Source organism: Balaenoptera borealis (assembly GCF_965194805.1).
Source record: "Balaenoptera borealis genome assembly, chromosome: 15".
Lineage (NCBI taxonomy): Eukaryota > Metazoa > Chordata > Mammalia > Artiodactyla > Balaenopteridae > Balaenoptera > Balaenoptera borealis.
The window spans coordinates 16,518,563-16,539,927 of record NC_138871.1 but is presented as its reverse complement, the minus strand read 5'-3'; positions in this window follow the sequence as shown (position 1 = coordinate 16,539,927).

Here is a 21,365-nt window from a genome sequence, read left to right as displayed (position 1 = left end):
GATAACTAATGAGAACCTGCTGTATAGCACAGAGAACTCTACTAAATGCTCTATGTTGACCTAAATGGGAAGGAAATCCAAAAAAGAGGGGATATATGTATAAGTATAGCTGATTCACTTTGCTGTACAGCAGAAACTAACACAACATTGTAAAGCAACTCTACTCCAATAAAAATTAATTAAAAAAAAAAAAAGAAAAGGATTGTCTGCTTTTATTCTCATGTTCCGTGAGCAACACTCCCACACTAGTATGACCAGGTGCACTAAGGAAAGATGTTGACTGACAAATATGCTGAAAATTTTCACTTTTAAAAAAATGTTTATATATTGAAGTAGAACTTGCCAATACCATGGGATACCTTATGAAATGAAACCTCTCCATGCTATATAATGATTAAGACTGTCCGGACTTGTTATCTGCTCAGGCATATTGATGAGTGGGGATATAAGCCAAACTTCATGGGACGGAGACATGCTCTGTTTTTGTGGAATGCTTTTAGTGATAGAAACTTGAGTATCAGAAAAAAGAGAACTGAAAATTTTCCTTTTAAATATTCATATCAATATATCATAGGGATTTTCAGTATTAGAAGATCACATATATATTGTCTACAAAATTCTGGGGAAATGAAAATATGAAGAAAACATATTAATTCTCCTTAAGTATCATTCAAGTATAAAAGCAACAATTATACTTCATCCTTTTTTGAATAAAAATAAAGTAAAATAAAACTCAGGAAAAATAAAACTCAGTGATAAAATCCAGGAAATGAATAGATTAATTAAAATAATTTTTTTAAAAATCCAGGAATGGAGAAATTATTATAAAATCATTGCTAATGAGCATAGATGTCACATAATTATAGCAACAATATTCAATAATTTAAAGAATTATCACTGGAGAAGAAAATATAAAAATTGGGGAAGGACTATAAAAATTCTAAAAACTTTGCTCATTTAAGAAAAGCAGTCCATTTTGTTTAATAATTTGGACATTTAAAAAATGATGACTTCAAAAGGTTAATCATTTTCAGAATGTCTTTTCCTAATTTTACGTATTAATTTTAGGCAGCATTCCTCTCATGGTTAACAAATAGTAATCTGAATTTTACTAATTCCTCCATGTTTGTCTTTTTCAAAAATTAGGCAATAAAAAATTTGGTGCCCTTTCTTACAAAATTATTTTCTAATTCTATTTATTTACCAACATAGCTATCTACTCATTCTTTTCATTTTCATAAAAGCATTGTGTGATTTCTGAAAGGGTGTTCAACAAAGTGCTCATATACACAGTGGTGAGCTGGAGTTGGATTATATCAGCTCAGATGAACTAATTGCTAAACTTTCAGAAAGTTTGTGAGCTGGTTGTTAAACTATTGTGAACTAGAAATTGGTCATACTGAGAGTATTTCCATCACAGAAATTGAAAAATAATACAAAATATTATTTTTTTTCTCCAGACAACCAGTTTGCTGAGACACCATTGAACAGGATGCTAGGAAATAAAGTTATTTATTTATTTCTTTGAATTGTTTCTTCTGTTACCTATTTAGTCAATGAACATATATGATGATGATAAAAACAGGAAAGGTGGAGGAGGGGGCAAGATGGCGGAAGAGTAAGACGTGGAGATCACCTTCCTTCCCACAGATACATTAGAAATACATCTACACGTGGAACTGCTCCTACAGAACACCCACTGAACGCTGGCAGAAGACGTCAGACCTCCCAAAAGGCAAGAAACTCCCCACGTACCTGGGTAGGGCAAAAGAAAAAAGAAATAACAGAGACAAAAGAATAAGGATGGGACCTGCACCAGTGGGAGGGAGCTGTGAAGGAGGAAAGGTTTCCACACATTAGGAGCCCCTTCGCAGGCGGAGACTGAGGGTGGCAGAGGGGGGAAGCTTCGGAGCCACGGAGGAGAGCGCAGCCACAGGGGTGCGGAAGGCAAAGCGGAGAGATTCCTGCACAGAGGCTCGGCGCCGAGCAGCACTCACCAGGCCGAGAGGCTTGTCTGCTCACCCGCCGGGGCGGGCGGGGTCTGGGAGCTGAGGCTCGGGCTTTGGTCGAATCGCAGGGAGAGGACTGAGGTTGGCGGCATGAACACAGCCTGAAGGGGGCTAGTGCACCACGGCTAGCCGGGAGGGAGTCCGGGAAAAAGTCTGCAGCTTCCGAAGAGGCAAGAGACTTTTCCTTCCCTCTTTGTTTCATGGTGCGTGAGGAGAGGGGATTAAGAGCGCTGCTTAAAGGAGCTCCAGAGATGGGCGCTAGCCGCGGCGATCAGCGCGGACCCCAGAGACGGGCATGAGACGCTAAGGCTGCTGCTGCTGCCACCAAGAAACCTGTGTGTGAGCACAGGTCACTACCCACACGGCCCCTCCCAGGAGCCTGTGCAGCCCATCACTACCAGGCTCCCATGATCCGGGGACAACTTCCCCGGGGGAACACACGGCGCACCTCAGGCTGCTGCAACGTCATGCCGGCCTTTGCCACCGCAGGCTCGCCCCACATCCGTACCCCTCCCTCCCCACGGCCTGAGTGAGCCAGAGCCCCCGAAGCAGCTGCTCCTTTAACCCCGTCCTGTGTGAGTGAAGAACAGAAGCCCTCAGGCGACCTACACACAGAGGCGGGTCCAAATCCAACACTGAACCCCGGGAGCTGTTGGAACAAAGAAGAGAAAGAGAAATTTCTCCCAGCAGCCTCAGAAGCAGCGGATTAAAGCTCCACAATCAAATTGATATACCTGCATCTGTTGAATACCTGAATAGACAACGAATCATCCCAAATTCAGGAGGTGGACTTTGGGAGCACGATATATTAATTTTTCCCTTTTTCTTTTTTTTTGTGAGTGTATATGTGTATGCTTCTGGGTAAGATTTTGTCTGTACAGCTTTGCTTTCACCATTTGTCCTAGGGTTTGGTCTGTCCTTTTTTTTTTTTTTTTTTTTTTTTTACTTATACAAACTTTTTTCTTAATAAATTTTTTCTTAATAATTTTTTCCTTATTTTTTATTTTGAAAAATTAAAAAAAATTTTTTTTCTTAATGTTTTTTCTTATTTTTTATTTTAAAATTAAAAAAATTTTTCTTAATAATTTTTTTCTTAATAATTATTTTCTTATTTTTTATTATTAAAAAATTAATAAATTTATTTTTAAAAATTAAAAAAACTTTCTTCATAAATTTTTTCTTAATAATTTTTTTCTTATTTTGTGTTATAATAGCTTTATTTTATTTTATTATATCCTCTTTCTTTCTTTCTTTCTATTTTTTCTCCCTTTTATTCTGAGCCATGTGGATGAAAGGCTCTTGGTGCTCCAGCCAGGCATCAGGGCTGTGCCTCTGAGGTGGGAGAGCCAACTTCAGGACACTGGTCCACAAGAGACCTCCCAGCTCCACGTAATATCAAACGGTGAAAATCTCTCAGAGATCTCCATCTCAACATCAAGACCCAGCTTCACTCAACGACCAGCAAGCTACAGTGCTGGACACCCTATGCCAAACAACTAGCAAGACAGGAACACAGGCCCATCCATTAGCAGACAGGCTGCCTAAAATCATAATAAGGCCACAGACACCCCAAAACACACCACCAGACGTGGACCTGCCTACTAGAAAGACAAGATCCAGCCTCATCCACCAGAACACAGGCACTAGTCCCCTCCACCAGGAAGCCTACACAACCCACTGAACCAACCTTAGCCACTGGGGACAGATACCAAAAACAACGGGAACTACGAACCTGCAGCCTGTGAAAAGGAGACCCCAAACACAGTAAGATAAGCAAAATAAGAAGACAGAAAAACACACAGCAGATGAAGGAGCAGGGTCAAAACACACCAGACCAAACAAATGAAGAGGAAATAGGCAGTCTACCTGAAAAAGAATAAAGAATAATGATAGTAAAGATGATCCAAAATCTTGGAAATAGAATGGAGAAAATGCAAGAAACATTTAACAAGGACGTAGAAGAACTAAAGAGGAACCAAGCAACGATTAAAAACACAATAAATGAAATTAAAAATACTCTAGAAGGGATCAATAGCAGAATAACTGAGGCAGAAGAACGGGTAAGTAACCTGGAAGATAAAATGGTGGAAATAACTACTGTAGAGCAGAATAAAGAAAAAAGAATGAAAAGAACTGAGGACAGTCTCAGAAACCTCTGGGACAACATTAAATGCACCAACATTCGAATTATAGGGGTCCCAGAAGAAGAAGAGAAAAAGAAAGGGACTGAGAAAATATTTGAAGAAATTGTAGTTGAAAACTTCCCTAACATGGGAAAGGAAATAGTTAATCAAGTCCTGGAAGCACAGAGAGTCCCATACAGGATAAATCCAAGGAGAAACACGCCAAGACACATATTAATCAAACTATAAAAAATTAAATATAAAGAAAACATATTAAAAGCAGCAAGGGAAAAACAACAAATAACACACAAGGGAATCCCCATAAGGTAAACACCTGATCTTTCAGCAGAAACTCTGCAAGCCAGAAGGGAGTGTCAGGATATACTTAAAATGATGAAGGAGAAAAACCTACAACCAAGATTACTGTACCAGCAAGGATCTCATTCAGATTTGGTGGAGAAATTAAAAGCTTTACAGACAAGCAAAAGCTGAGAGAGTTCAGCACCACCAAACCAGCTTTACAACAAATGCTAAAGGAACTTCTCTAGGCAAGAAACACAAGAGAAGGAAAACACCTACAATAACAAACCCAAAACATTTAAGAAAATAGGAACATACATATTAATAATTACCTTAAATGTAAATATATTAAATGCTCCCACCAAAAAACATAGACTGGCTGAATGGATACAAAACAAGACCCATATATATGCTATCTACAAGACACGTACTTCACACTTAGGAACACATACAGACTGAAAGTGAGGGGATGGAAAAAGATATTCCATGCAAATTGAAATCAAAAGAAAGCTGGAGTAGAAATCCTCATATCAGACAAAATAGACTTTAAAATAATAATATTACAAGAGACAAAGAAGGACACTATATAATGAACAAGGGATCGATCCAAGAAGAAGGTATAACAATTGTAAATATTTATGCACCTAACATAGGAGCACCTCAATACATAAGACAAATACTAACAGCTATAAAAGGAGAAATTGACAGTAACACAATCATAGTAGGGGACTTTAACACCCCACTTTCACCAATGGACAGATCATCCAAAATGAAAATAAATAAGGAAACACAAGCTTTAAATGATACATTAAACAAGATAGACTTAATTGTTATTTATAGGACATTCCACCCAAAAACAACAGAATACACATTTTTCTCAAGTGCTCATGCAACATTCTCCAGGATAGATCATATCTTGAGTCACAAATCAAGCCTTGGTAAATTTAAGAAAATTGAAATCGTATCAAGTATCTTTTCCGACCACAATGCTATGAGGCTAGATATCAATTACAGGAAAAGATCTGTAAAAAATACAAACACATGGAGGCTACACAATACACTACTTAATAACGAAGTGATCACTGAAGAAATCAAAGGGGAAATCAAAAAATACCTAGAAACAAATGACAATGGAGACACGACGACCCAAAACCTATGGGATGCAGCAAAAGCAGTTCTAAGAGGGAAGTCTATAGCAATACAAGCCTACCTCAAGAAACAGGAAACATCTCAAATAAACAACCTAACCTTGCACCTAAAGCAATTAGAGAAAGAAGAACAAAAAAACCCCAAAGCTAGCAGAAGTAAAGAAATCATAAAGATCAGATCAGAAATAAATGAAAAAGAAATGAAGGAGACAATAGCAAAGATCAATAAAATTAAAAGCTGGTTCTTTGAGAAGATAAACAAAATTGATAAACCATTAGCCAGACTCATCAAGAGAATAAGGGAGAAGAGTCAAATCAATAAAATTAGAAATGAAAAAGGAGAAGTAACCACTGACACTGCAGAAATACAAACGATCATGAGAGATTACTACAAGCAACTCTATGCCAATAAAATGGACAACCTGGTAGAAATGGACAAATTCTTAGAAATGCACAACCTGCTGAGACAGAACCAGGAAAAAATACAAAATATGAACAGACCAATCACAAGCACTGAAATTGAAACTGTGATTAAAAATCTTACAACAAACAAAAGCCCAGGACCAGATGGCTTCACAGGCGAATTCTATCAAACATTTAGAGAAGAGCTAACACCTATCCTTCTCAAACGCTTCCAAAATATTGCAGAGGGAGGAACACTCCCCAACTCATTCTATGAGGCCACCATCACCCTGATACCAAAACCAGACAAAGATGTCACAAAGAAAGAAAACTACAGGCCAATATCACTGATGAACATAGATGCAAAAATTCTCAACAAAATACTAGCAAACTGAATCCAACAGCACATTAAAAGGATCATAAACCATGATCAAGTGGGGTTTATTCCAGGAAGGCAAGGATTCTTCAATATATGCAAATCAATCTACGTGATACATCATATTAATCAATTGAAGGAGAAAAACCATATGATCATCTCAATAGATGCAGAGAAAGCTTTCGACAAAATTCAACACCCATTTATGATAAAAGCCCTGCAGAAAGTAGGCATAGAGGGAACTTTCCTCAACATAACAAAGGCCATATATGACAAACCAACAGCCAACATTGTCCTTAATGGTGAAAAATTAAAACCATTTCCGCTAAGAACAGGAACAAGACAAGGTTGTCCACTCTCACCACTATTATTCAACATAGTTTTGGAAGTGTTAGCCACAGCAATCAGAGAAGAAAAAGAAATAAAGGGAATCCAAATCAGAAAAGAAGAAGTAAAGCTGTCACTGTTTGCAGATGATATGATACTATACATAGAGAATCCTAAAGATGCTACCAGAAAACTACTAGTGAATTTGGTAAAGTAGCAGGATACAAAATTAATGCACAGAAATCTCTTGCATTCCTATACACTAATGATGAAAATTCTGAAAGCGAAATTAAGAAAACACTGCCGTTTACCATTGTAACAAAAAGAATAAAATATCTAGGAATAAACCTACCTAAGGAGACAAAAGACCTGTATGCAGAAAATTATAAGACACTGATGAAAGAAATTAAAGATGATACAACTAGATGGAGAGATATACCATGTTCTTGGATTGGAAGAATCAACATTGTGAAAATGACTCTACTACCCAAAGCAATCTACAGATTCAATGCAATCCCTATCAAACTACCACTGGCATTTTTCACAGAACTAGAACAAAAAATTTCACAATTTGTATGGAAACACAAAAGACCCCGAATAGCCAAAGCAATCTTGAGAACGAAAAATGGAGCTGGAGGAATCAGGCTCCCTGACTTCAGACTATATTACAAAGCTACAGTGATCAAGACAGTTTGGTACTGGCACAAAAGCAGAAACATAGATCAATGGAACAGGATAGAAAGCCCAGAGATAAACCCACCCACATATGGTCACCTTATCTTTGATAAAGGGGGCAAGCATATACAGTGGAGAAAAGACAACCTCTCCAATAAGTGGTGCTGGGAAAACTGGACAGGTACATGTAAAAGTATGAAATTAGAACACTCCCTAACACCATAAACAAAAATAAACTCAAAATGGATTAAAGACCTAAATGTAAGGCCAGAGACCATGAAACTCTTAGAGGAAAACATAGGCAGAACACTCTATGACATAAATCACAGCAAGATCCTTTTTGACCCAACTCCTAGAGAAATGGAAATAAACACACAAATAAACAAATGGGACCTAATGAAACTTAAAAGCTTTTGCAAAGCAAAGGAAACCATAAACAAGACCAAAAGACAACCCTCAGAATGTGAGAAAATATTTACAAATGAAGCAACTGACAAAGGATTAATCTCCAAGACTTACAAGCAGCTCATGCAGCTCAATAACAAAAAAAGAAACAACCCAATCCAAAAATGGGCAGAAGACCTAAACTGACATTTCTCCAAAGAAGATATGCAGATTGCCAACAGACACATGAAAGAATGCTCAACATCATTAATCATTAGAGAAATGCAAATCAAAACTACAATGAGATATCATCTCACACCAGTCAGAATGGCCATCATCAAAAAATCTAGAAACAATAAATGCTGGAGAGGGTGTGGAGAAAAGGGAACACTCTTGCACTGTTGGTGGGAATGTAAATTGATACAGCCACTATGGAGAACAGTATGGAGATTCCTTAAAAAACTAAAAATAGATCTACCATATGACCCAGCAATCCCACTACTGGGCATATACCCTGAGAAAACCATAATTCAAAAAGAGTCATGTACCAAAATGTTCATTGCAGCTCTATTTACAATAGCCAGTACATGGAAGCAACCTAAGTGCCCATCATCGGATGAATGGATAAAGAAGATGTGGCACATATATACAATGGAATATTACTCAGCCATAAAAAGAAACGAAATGGAGTTACTTCTAGTGAGGTGGATGGAGTTAGAGTCTGTCATACAGAGTGAAGTAAGTCAGAAAGAGAAAAACAAATACAGTATGCTAACACATATATATGGAATCTAAGGAAAAAAAAAAGTTCATGAAGAATCTAGTGGCAAAATGGGAATACAGACATACTAGATAATGGACTTGAGGATATGGGGATGGGGAGGGGGAGGGGTAAGATGTGACAGTGTGAGAGAGTGGCATGGACATATATACACTACCAAATATAAAATAGATAGCTAGTGGGAAGCAGCTGCATAGCACAGGGAGATCAGCTCGGTGCTTTGTGACCACCTAGAGGGGTGGGATAGTGAGGGTGGGACGGAGGGAGATGCAAGAGGGAAGAGATATGGGAACATATGTATGTGTATAACTGATTCACTTTGTTATAAAGGAGAAACTAACACACCATTGTAAAGCAATTATACTCCAATAAAGATGTTAAAAAAAAAAAAAAAAACAGGAAAGGTGTATTTTAGAAGAGCAAACAAAAACTACATCTCTAATATTTGCGAAATCCTTTTCCTCATAGGCCCCACCCATTGCAATTGATTATCTTTAGGATTACACAAAACAAGATTCTTCCCTTACATATATGATAGCATTTTCATCGTCTGGAAGAAGAATTTCATCTACTTACTTAAACAATTTTATGTACTATGATTCCCAGACTTTACAGAAAAAAAGAGCAATTTCAAAAATTCAGAAAATGCAAGTAAAATAAGACTTTCAATAAACTCATTTCTAGGCTACATTTGAAAAAAAAGAAAAAGAAAAATACCTTTAAAATACTAGAGGAAATGTGTGTGTTGTTGTGGGGAGAAGTTTACTTTAACTCTTGGGATGCCTGATTTTATTTTAACAAGTAGTAACACTAATGCTTGTGTTATACGTTCTGCTTTATCTAAACAAGTTTTCCATGTTTTAACTTGTCTTCATTAACCACAGCAAAATTCTCTAGCATTGTTGCTCTTTATCTGTTTCTGTATTTTTCAATTCTAATTCCTCCTTGACATTCTTAAATAAATCTATTGGTTCTAATATTCATGAAGTGTGAACTTATAAGTTTTGTGCATCGAGCTGTCTAAAGCCATTTGTTCTTTTGTTATCAGTCTTTATAAATTGTTTTATTCACCAAGTAGAACTAGTTGTTTTGTTCTAATCAATACACATTTTCTCTGAATGCCTTTCACATTAAATTTAATACCACATTAATTTAATAATGTATCCAATATTTGTGGCAAAAGAAACAAAATTTAGGATTGATTGACTGATTGGTTTATACCCTGACTAAACTCACAAAGTATCTTGGATGGCTTACAAGAAGAACTTCACTAGTTACTACCTTCTGGATTTTATCTGAATAACTTAAACTTGCAAGTAACATTGATAAGAATTTTCAGGGAAAATATTAAGAAGATATCACACTAGTCCTGCACAAAGAACATGTCAAAGCATCAAACCAAATTCATTTTGTGATCACAGTCTGTGCCCTAGCCTCTTCCATAACACCCAATCTCTCTCCCGAAGAAAATGCCACACACATAAGATTGAGCTCCTCTCTCTAGTCAATAGGAAGACATTCTGGGAAGGATAGAGTCTCTTCTGAGGATGACTTGTTACACCTCTAGGTATTGCTAACTTTGAAAAATATACTTAGGTTAGTAGATTTCACCTTCCAGATTTGTTGGTGGCCTATGTGTTCTTTGCTGTGAAGGTATTCTCTTTATTTAAGTCTACCTTCTTTAATACTTGTCTTAAGTGTAGCTTTCTTATTTGATGGAATTGAAGCACCGGGCTTCACTCTACAGTGTCCCACCTTCATGTGTTTTATCATCTGCCCTGACATCCTAACCTTCCACCACCCCAGGTGAGAATATTTGAAATCCTGTTTTTCCTTTTCCCCCTTTTTAGACAGTTTTTAATATAGGATTGATTTAATTTATTCTGAAAGCCTGGAGGTCTTTTACACATTTAGCATAATAAAGACTTACAAAATGAGAACAAAAAGTGAAAACTGGAGATCAATCTTATTAATGAAAGTTGTACAATTTCTGTATTTTCATGCAAAATATGTAATTCCAGGTCCTCATCAGATCTGTCAGATCTGTTAATGCTGCAATGTTATGAAAACACAAGTGTTGAGGTTCAAAACAGTTGTTGTTAAGATATGGAAAATCTTTAAGATGAAATGGTGGGCACCTATCAATATATAACAAATACCTCATGATCAAGGACACTTTATTTTATATTATTCTAATAGTGACTTTTATAGACTTGCCATTTGTCTTAGATTGCTAGAAATGGTCTAAAGTTGGAAGGAGATTTTAGTAGTTTAATTTCACAAGCTCTTTCCTATCACAACATGATAACAAAATCTCCACCCTGATTGCAAAGTATTTTCAGGAATCTACAGAGGGTATCTCATAAGTACCCTTGAATTGGTCCACCAGAAATAGCCATCATGGATAAATACTTTGTCCACCCTTAATCTTCTGGCTTCCTTCTTCTTGGCCTTTGGAATTTCTTCGATGTACTTCATTATTACCATTACTGTGAAGACCCATTTAAAATGATAGGGCTGCCATTTGGGCACAAGTGTTCAGAGACAGCCTTGAAAACATGTACAGATGCATGCCTATATCCCAGTGTGTCATACTTTCTTACTTGGGAAGCTAAGCAGTGCCACTTGTACTTGGTTCTAACAGGGTAATTCACAAATAGAGACCCTTCAGGTTCTGCCTGCTGTTCTTCTCACTGTGTAACTCAAATACCACCCATAATAACAGACAGGTTAGGCAGATACTATTCTCCACATCCTCTTTCCCATCCCTGCATATTCTTCTCTCTCTTCAATAATTGTCTCAAATCACCTGTTCCTCATGCAAACAAAACTACAGGATATGGATGCCTGATGCTGCCTGCATAGCCACTCAGTAGAAACATCCCAGCAAACATGTACCAACTATAGTCTTAATTAAGACCACTTCCTACATCTATATGGCACTTCAGTAGGTCAGAATGACTAAGGTATTTATTCATCATTCTATTGCAATCTTTTCTTTTTCTGCTCTGGATTAGCTCAAACTTGCCACCTCTCTTCTTATCAGATTCTTTTTTTTGGGTGGGGGAGTGTCAACTGGATATTCTCCTAACCATCAGTTTGTCTTAGGATTCACTAGTAGCCCACATTTTCCTACCCAAGCCTATAGCTCCACTTACCACCCACCCACCTACCCCACTTACCCTTAACTGGCATCAAGCCAATTGTACTGCTGGACAGTTCCAATGACTTTCTTTTATACCTATCTGTAAGCATTTAGAGCTATAACATTCTTAGAGTGGGGTGTAAGATCACAGGCAAAACTGCCTAGAAAACAGGAGACAGATCTTAAAAAGAAATAAGGCCACAGTATTTGGAATTGAAACTCTCAAGGGGATTTTTCAAGTGCTTGGAGGCTGGTCTTAGAAGAAAAACAGCTTGAGATTGTGTTCCAGGCCCACAGATTTCTCTCTCGGCCTCAGCAGGAACCAGTTGTAGTATATTCTGCAGCTTTTAGAGAATAAACATTTTAACAACTTGGAAACACCAAATCCAGTTCTATTATTGACAGAAAGCAAGAATGCAAATCAAAGCTATGGTGAGGACTATTTTTCTGCACTCACAGGAAAAACAACTCTGAATAGGAAATACTTTCTGAATCTGATTCACTGTTTACTTGGAAAGTAAAATACTAATCTCTGGCAAAGAATATTCCATATTTGGATTCAAAAAGTTTATAAATGGGAATCAACCATACACGAGAAAGTGATTTTTTTCATGCAGTTGCTGGGTGAGAGGCATTTATGAAAGTAAATGAAGTTCTGTCTTGAGATAATGAGACTACAGTTGCCAAGAGAAGCTGTGAAATATTCGCTATAGATCTTTTTTTTCCGCTTGATACTATATTATGTAATTATTTTTGGAAAACTTTCAAAGTGGTGGTGATTTCAATGTCATAAAATGAATAAAGGGAAGGGCAACAGTTCCCAATTAAGATTGGAAAAGTAATAAGAGTGCAAAGAATATGAAGACCCTTGCCAGCTCCGTATTATATTTTGAGAAGCAAATACTGAAACTTTTTTCTTTCAAATGCCGGCAATTATCTACAGCTCCCATATGTAGTTGCTTTTTTAAAATCTTAAATTAGAAATTAATTTAATACATGTGCAATGGACAAAGATAAAATAGCCTACACTTCACATGGCTGCCCACATCCCTTTTCCCAAAAGTATCTCCCAAGATATTCTCATGGTCTGAGTGTCTTCCCTCTGAACAGATATGTCCAATAATAGAGCTTATGAGAGTGACTTGCTTTTGAAGACTGAAGCATGGATGCTTGTAGTCTCACTGCCATTGACTCTGAATTTTTTGTTTTTTGTTCTGTGTGTGTGTGTGTGTGTTTAGACTTAATTTTTTTAGAGCAATTTTATGTTCATAGCAAAACTGAGGGGAAGGTACAGAGATTTGCCATATACTCCCCTTTAGTTGCTTTTCAGTTTTTAAGAATTGTTTTTCCTTTTCATTTTTGATCTGCTTGGTCTAGAACTTTCTATAGTCAATATAAAGTACTCCTTTTTTGTACTTCTTTATCCTTCTATCTTCCTTATTACTATAGTGTGCATTTTCACATTTACCTTTCTGACCACATCTGTGTGTTTTTTACTAACTCCTATTCTTTCTCTCCTTTCTTAGATATGGCATATTCAAAGGTTTAGTCCTTGATTGTCTGCTATCTTTTATTCATGGTCATTATCTTCTCTCAATACATCATAAATTCTCTGTGTGTTTGGGTCCTGAAACTTCTTCAATAACTTAATTTCTCTTGGATTTCATTACTTCTTTAGGGTTTATTGTTGGTTGAAATGTTTCTTTCTAAAAGAGCTTTCCTGACTCCTCCTGTTGCAAAAGAATAATTTTTAAGCAGCATTTTCTAGCATATTCACAGTATATTACAACAGTTTGTTTACAAGACTTGAATGTGAAGAAGGTGCATAAGTGGGCAGTGGTGTGTCATCTCAGATCTGCGAACTGACCACTCACATGTGTACACAAAGGGGAAAACTCACCTTTAGGTGCTCATCAAATTCCAAGTTCAAACACCTAGTATATGTTTAGATAATCTAATTTGGGTAAAATGTGAATTCGTTGCTCTCTGTAATGTGATTCAGGCTTACAAAATTGATAAAAGATAGAAATGCAAAAACCCCAAAATTTATTTACAATAGCTAAATATAACTTCAAGAAATGAAATATTTATCCTCACTGACTGATCAGGGCATTCTTTTTGATGCAGATAAATGCAATTGGGAGGTCAAATTATAATCAGAATTCTTATTGATTAGTATAGAATTTCTACATTAAAACACATATGGATGCCCCTGTGCGTTAAGATCTCCACCAGTGTTTGGGTCTCTGATTTAACCTGTTTTTATGTTCCCACCTGAATAGCATATTTTTGCCTTATTTATTGATGCCTTAAATAAGATTAATACCAAATATTATCCTGGGAAGTATCCTGCATTTTAAAGAGCTATGAATATGGATGATGTGCTGTTTCTAATGGCTATTTTATAGATTAAAACTTGGAGGAACATCTTATTGTCTTATTTTGAAATGCAGCTGGAAGAGGTAGCAGGAAGGGAGGGAATGGATTCCATGTACCCTCCCAATGGCTATTTTGTCTTATACACCAAGTGTTCTTGATCATTTGGTATAATACCTCAGGAAGAAAAAAAAAAAGTAGAAAATCAACAAATAATATTGGAAAAAATAATAAATAAAATGAAGAATTGAATGAATTTTTTTTTCTCTTAAACATGAAACCTTGGGGAATTGTAGTTATGAAAATTACTAGAAAATTCTCTTAAGACATAGATTATGGTTCCATTTCTGTCACTTTATAGATATAATCATGTTCATGTTATGTATTTGAAAATTGGGAATTGTTTTCTTATTATTTTTTATGCTCACATGAGAAGAAGTGAAACAGAAGAACTGTAACCTAGAGATAAGTTTTCTTGAAAAGATGTTTTTTGTAGGGGCAGGGCCAGAGGGAGTGAACAATAAAGTATACAGTGAAATATTTCAAATGTTTTATTTTCAATCCAGAATTTAAATAAATAGAAATTACTCCAGCAGGGGGAAAGTCCTATAATTTTATCTACTTTGCGTATTGTATTCTTGACCTTAATTTAAGGGGGAACAATAAGGAAAGTGTGGAGTAGGAGACTGGATTTTATATTGTTCTGTCCTAAGCCCATTAGTGCTGACAGGATTTCAGAGCATGAAAGAATCCTAGCAGAGCTCAGAAACCATGCCAAGATCTTCTTAACGTGTTACCTGTGAGATCAGTTTGCTTAGTTCTTGTTTCAACAGCACAGGTCATTCAGGCATTTGCACAATTGAATGTCCTATTCTGAGCATCTCTTTGGCCCAGTAACTATTTAGCACTAGTTTCTAAATTTAAGGATCTCTGAGATATAATTAAACCTATGTTCAAGCCACCAGACGCATATATTGTCATAACTGGCATTCATTCAGAGGTCAGGCATAGAAGGCACTTACATGTCATCTTAGTTGGTCATGTTCTAACTTCTTCCCATTGGCCTTAACAAAGTCCCAGCACACAGTCTAACTTCTACATGTCCACAAGAGATTTAGCATTTTGATTATTTTGTGCAATTCATTCTTGAATCCCCCTGACCTCCCACCCCAGTTAAAAACAAAAACAAAAACAGTTCTCTTGAAACCAATCCTTTAATGTTCTATATCAGTTGTTATTGACACCTGGTCCTTGGATCAGCAACATCAATATTACCTCCTAATTTATTAAAAGGCAAATTCTCAGTTCCCATTCCAGATCTATTGAGTAGAAACAGCTGGGTAGAGCCCAGCTATCTATGTTTAAGCCAGAGTTTCAAGTGATTATAATGCATGCAAAATTTTGATAACTGCTGCTCTGATACATGACTGCTGCTTCTGTTACATGAGTTTGGACAACCCATTAGCAATTCCTAAATAGCAGTAGATGATATACTACCATTATACATATGTTATCACATACTGGTAATTTCCAAATGTTAGTAAATCCACAGACCTAGATCTGTAGAGTTGAGAAAGCCCAGCATTTGAGTAAATTCAAGTATCTGCCAAAAAAATTAAAAGCTGAAATAAGTTCATACTTCACATTTCATATTCCAGCCAGGATGACATTTGATACTAGGAAAAACATCTAATAGAAATTGGATCTATTTTTTTAATGTTGGGAATCTATCTAACATAAGCTTCAAAAACAAAATAAAATCAGACACAGCATGCATTTAAAAGGCAGTGGTGTGGGATTTGAAGTTAAGTGTTCCTACATTCAAAACCTGCTTCAGCTACTTAAGACTTGTGACAAACTAAGGGATTTACAAGATTGTGTAGAAGTGGCATGTGATAACCTCTGAAAGTTTCTGTAACAGAGATCCTGGAACGGAATAAGTATTCATTATGTACTTCCAAAACCTATGTACTACAAATTAGTACCCAGTATATACTCTGAAACCTAGATTTTTAGTGTTTTCTTTCCTTTGCTTGCATGAAACTGTATTAATTTTTGAGACCTCATTGCCCCAACTCTCTAACTCAATCTGTATGAAATCCACAGCCATTTTATCAAAAAAGCAAAGCAACCCTCTCTTGAATATTTACACTTATATTCTCAAGAGATATATGCAAATGCACAGGGTGCCCTTGAGGATTTTGCATTTGGATCTATGATTGAGGTAAAATAAACCAAGTACATTTTGTTTGGCAGTACCCTTGTGGCAAAACATCCGAAGAAACTCAAGAATTGTCATTGCTGTTATTTTCCCGGACACTGGCACTGCATTTCTTTTCCTAAAGAGCCTTAAAAATTGTCTGCTGCAGATAAAAGTATGTAAATAAATTCTTATTTACTTGTACAACCATATTATTGAGCTTTCTAGAAGAAGGAGGTGATGGAAGTTCTGAAGCTCTGAAAGGATGTGGATTTAGCTTTGCACTATCTATGTATAAAATACACTCAATTATTTTGAGATTGACTGGGTAAATGGACATTGTTATCTCTTCATAAAGATCAACATGATTTTAAGCAATTATTTTTTCTGCTTATTTTACAAGTAATAGTCTGAATGATATTTTTTCTTAGCTGTGTGTGTGTGTGTGTGTGTGTGTGTGTGTGTGTGTGTGAAGTGACATTGAGACGTTGTCACGGGAAATCTATCTAGCTAAGATAAAGAGACAGAGGGATTCTCACAGAGATATGAAACACCGTCTGGCACAGCAGTGATATACGCCAGAGAAGGTGAACCTCTGGAATGTTTTGTCCAGTAAGAGTTTTAAAGAACACCAATAAAATGCTAATGAAAAGCCATCAGTAACACTGTATTTCATGTAAAAGGTTTGGCACACTTAGCATGCTTTTTATGAGACTCCTCCTTAAAAACTAATCAAAGGTAGTATATTTCTTTTCAGGTTCAAAGTGTGGGGAGAAGGAGATCATCAGAACTGAAGGTCAGTTTGCAGCCAGACTGCGTGTCTCCTTAGGAAACAGCCTTGTTCTGGTGCATTTCTAATCATGCATTGTGTGAGAGCTGTCCACCTCATTCCTCCTCAGGGTTGTAGCCGTTCTACTCAATCAGCACTGACTATGCTCATATTACTGGACAGGCACTGAACCATTCATTGCAGAGAAAAGGAAGAGGCAAAAAGCAAAGATCAATCAGCCATGAAGCTTGCCTTCAAAGATCTTATAGTTTGAGAGGCAAGAGAAGACAAGTAAGTCAATCTTTGGGGTAGAAAAATTAAAGGAAGAAGAGATGACGTATGAGAGAGGAGAGTGGAAAAATCCACAGTTTTATCTGAGCAGCATTTAAAACAAAATAAATATAATTTGGATTTCAAGATAGTGTCCTTGGTAGGCCAGCAGGTTTAATAAATCCCTCCCCACATTTAACCTCATGGAAAGCCTAAAAATAACAGCTTTAGCTGAGGTCTGAAGGATTTGTCCAGGCATTTCTTCCTATATAGTTCTTTAGCATTGCTTACTTTCTTGTCATTTTCCTTTTCTAAAAAAAAACAAAAACAAAATAAACTGCCTGTTAATTGGGCTTCCAGTCTATACTGAGCTCATTTGTATATATAACTAGTTGAATGGTCTGCTTTGTCTTAATTTATTCTTTAATTCAATTAATATTAATGAATGATAGGAATGGGAATGGGAGTATATGTAATGGAAATGATCCCTGTAATAGGGACTAAGACAAGAGACAAAAGAGACATAGTGCCTTTTCTCATGGAGTTTGTATCCTCTGACATCCAGTGGTGTTGAAGAATGTCTTTCATTTTCATGTCTACTCATATTACTATCTCTAAAATTTTTAACTTATCTCCATACTCAACAACCTACGTGAACTTTTGTCAGTTTCCAAATGCAGCCCAGATAGGTAATGTGTTGAACTACAGCTTGTGTGGGAAAAGGATTTATAAATACTAAAATGCAGCCATGATAGAACAGAGCACTCAGCAGGCAGGAAAGCACAGAGTGGATGTGGCACACACAGAGGTGAAGGAACATGTTATGTGGAGTCTGTGAACTTGTGTAGTGAAAAGAAATTCAGGACACAGATCATTGATTACTGCAATACAATGCCAGGTCAAGTGGTTAAGGAAAAGCCTTAAATTCTCCAGGCTATTAGAGAAGAATGAACCAGAGAGATTTCAAGTAAAATAGGAAATATTTCCGTGGAGTATTTGCAAGAATATTTGGACCGTCAAGGGCAAAGGATACATTTTTTTCAAGCAAATCATGCTAAGGGGACTTTATAAAATGAATGGATTCTCAGCTTTAGTGACGATTTTAAGCCAAGATGCTCTTGAAAGCCAAGTTACACTGCAGTCAAACCCTCTAACAGTACTGGAATAATAAGCCATTGACCTTTATATCCTATCAAATTAGCTGAAATCTCATCAAACGACTGAGCTGTGGAGTCACCTTTGTATGTGAAGGCAGATGTCATGTGTGACAATTTGAAGAGAGAGATTTGCTAAAGAGGATAAGGGAGTAGAGGTCTGCAGGTGTTGGGCAACAAACAATGTGTTCTCATAAAATGACTTGAATTTGGAGAGATAGGTCTTCAGTGGCATGGAAGTTTCAGAACTTGTTCTTTCTTCGTACTTGTCTAAATTCCTAAATTTCCAGCTAAAATATTGCTTTTATCCACTAACACTTTAATCCAGCTTAAACTAGATTAAACTGAAATCTTTTGTTTATATTGCAACATTATACACTTTATTTTTCTACATAAATGTCTACATCTTTCTCCTGAATATGCCATTGAGTATATACATGGGGACAACTTATTGCATAATCTGCTCAGCATTTAGAACAAAGCAAAGCTCCAAATAGAAAATAGCTTGAGATTTAATGATTTGTAAGTTTATGACCAGCTACATAGCTAACTCTTAGAAATTCTCTTTTGTGCCAGGACCCTCAAAGGAGTGGAACCCATAGCAAGAGCAGAATTGGAGCCAGTAGCCCACAGAGCTTAGAGCCCAGCAATAGAGGGTTATGGCAGCTGCCACAGGACTGACAAACTGCGATGCTGGCCTGGAGTCAATTAGAAAAAGATGTTAGTCAAGGAGAAATGTGTTTTCTCTGTCCCTTCCTGAACACCTGCATGCACCTAATTTAATATGATTTATTCAACAGAGTGGGCCATTTAACAGGCCACAGCTATGGCCAGTATCCAATATCCATGACCCCATTAAACCCTAATCAAGTAGGAAGAAATGGGAAGAAAGGGGAATGGTGGCATCTTTTTTTTCTCTCTAGGCTCCTAGGGTCCAAAGAAAGTACGTATTCAGAAACAACACAAATAGAGGTCAAATTATGTGTACAAATTAAATACATAGCCCTGTGACAACCTATCAAATTCTATGTTAAATTTCTGGCAACCTCAAAGCTCTGGAAGAGGGCCGAGTACATGAAAGGGTAAGAGAGACAAACCTGACATTTGTATGGTTTATTGTAGCTGGTGGGAAACTGTCATATAGATAGTCTTCCTTGAGAGTCACAACAGTGATATGAAGCTTTTAGATTGTCAGTGAATGCTTTTTCCTCAAAAGAAAGCTAAGGCAAATATAATCATAAGAATAATAATAATAGCTACCGTTTAACGAATTCTACAGCTACTCTATCAAACCTCATAAATGATGAAGCTGTAATTCAAACCAGCATCTTTCACTCTGGGCTTAAGTTATCTTCCAAGAATTTAATCTCTTATAATGCCCAAGATTCTAAACTATATTCCAAATGTATGCTTCTGAGAAAACTAATTCCATGTTCACGTAGGATAGAAGATGATAGCATGGAAATCGTTTAGTGGTTTATTTATTATAGGGTTTATAAACATTTTATATCTTCTGCTCAAACCTTAAAATATTAAAATAATTAAAAAACAAGATAAAGGGGTTAGTACAAGCAAGGCACTGGTAGCAATAAAAAGCCATAGTTAAGAATGAGGAAGGTGAAATTAAGATATCACACACTTTTGTACACATACACACATAAACATAAATACTACAAAGAGGAAATCCTGTGTCTTTTTAGGTTGTAAACAAGCTGTTTCACATAGTGTAATAATATATACCCATTGTCTTACCTCACACTGAAATAACTTGTTCAAATGATGACCCCAAGGCACTGATAAAAATTGAAGTTGAGTTTGGAGTATTCCAGCAAAATAATCATGTAAGTGCATTACATAGTTGAGATTTTCATTTAAAAGAGTTAGAACAGCAATAGCAGCAACAACAAAATAATTATACTTTTGATGGGCTGAGCTCTAGTTCTTTGGTAAAAGCACGAACATGATAGGTAAATGACATCCAATTCATTTCAAACTAACATTTTAAGAGCTGGTAAAATGAATTACAAAAAAGTATATTGAAACAATAGCTTATTAATTTTTTATAAAACTAATGAATATTAAGAACATAACAAAGATGCCAACATTGATGATGGAGTAGAATGAGCAATTTATGAAGTTTCCATTGAAAACTACACAGTTTAACAGCTCCTTAGGCTGTCCAGCTGGAAGAGGAAACCACTCCCATGCCTGGTTGTAGCCATCCAATGACCCTCTCTGTTATGTTCTCTTTCAAGAATAAAGGCACCCACTTCATTTGTGCGTAATTGATTTTGCATATCCCTCCTGAGTTGGTGGGCCCAAATTATGTGTCATTCATTTATTCAAATACACATTTCATGTGACGAATGAATGCTGGGGGATGTGACAGGTGCAATGGGATAAAAAGATAGATAAGATTTGAACCCAGCTTTCTAAGTATGTCTTCTGCCTACAATGCAAATGTATTCTTTTAAACCTACTGAAACCACCCCTATTATTAACTATTGTTATTATCATTATTAACTATTAACCTACTATTATTGAAATAGTTCCAAAGGGGTGGCATTATTTTCTGTTATGAACCTTCTTAAATAAAATCAAAGTAATAATTACAATAAAAGTAAAACATCTGTATATAAAATTGTCAGTGATTTCTTTAATAGTTATAATATATAACATTGGATGAAAGGGCAGGAGCAACACGGCTTTCTGGGTAGCCAGAAGGGGAAGGATGAGAACAGCAAGAAATGGAACTTGCTGGCTTACAAGGGATACTGTTAGCAAGAAAAGAGGAGCAGAGGGCCCCAAAGATGCACTCTGTTGGCTTCATTTATTTAGGCAACTTGTGCTCTGGAATAATGTACAGCTGGGAGTTAATTGCTTCACACTTGAAAAGCCAAGAAATTTTGAAAATGGGGGCACTGTC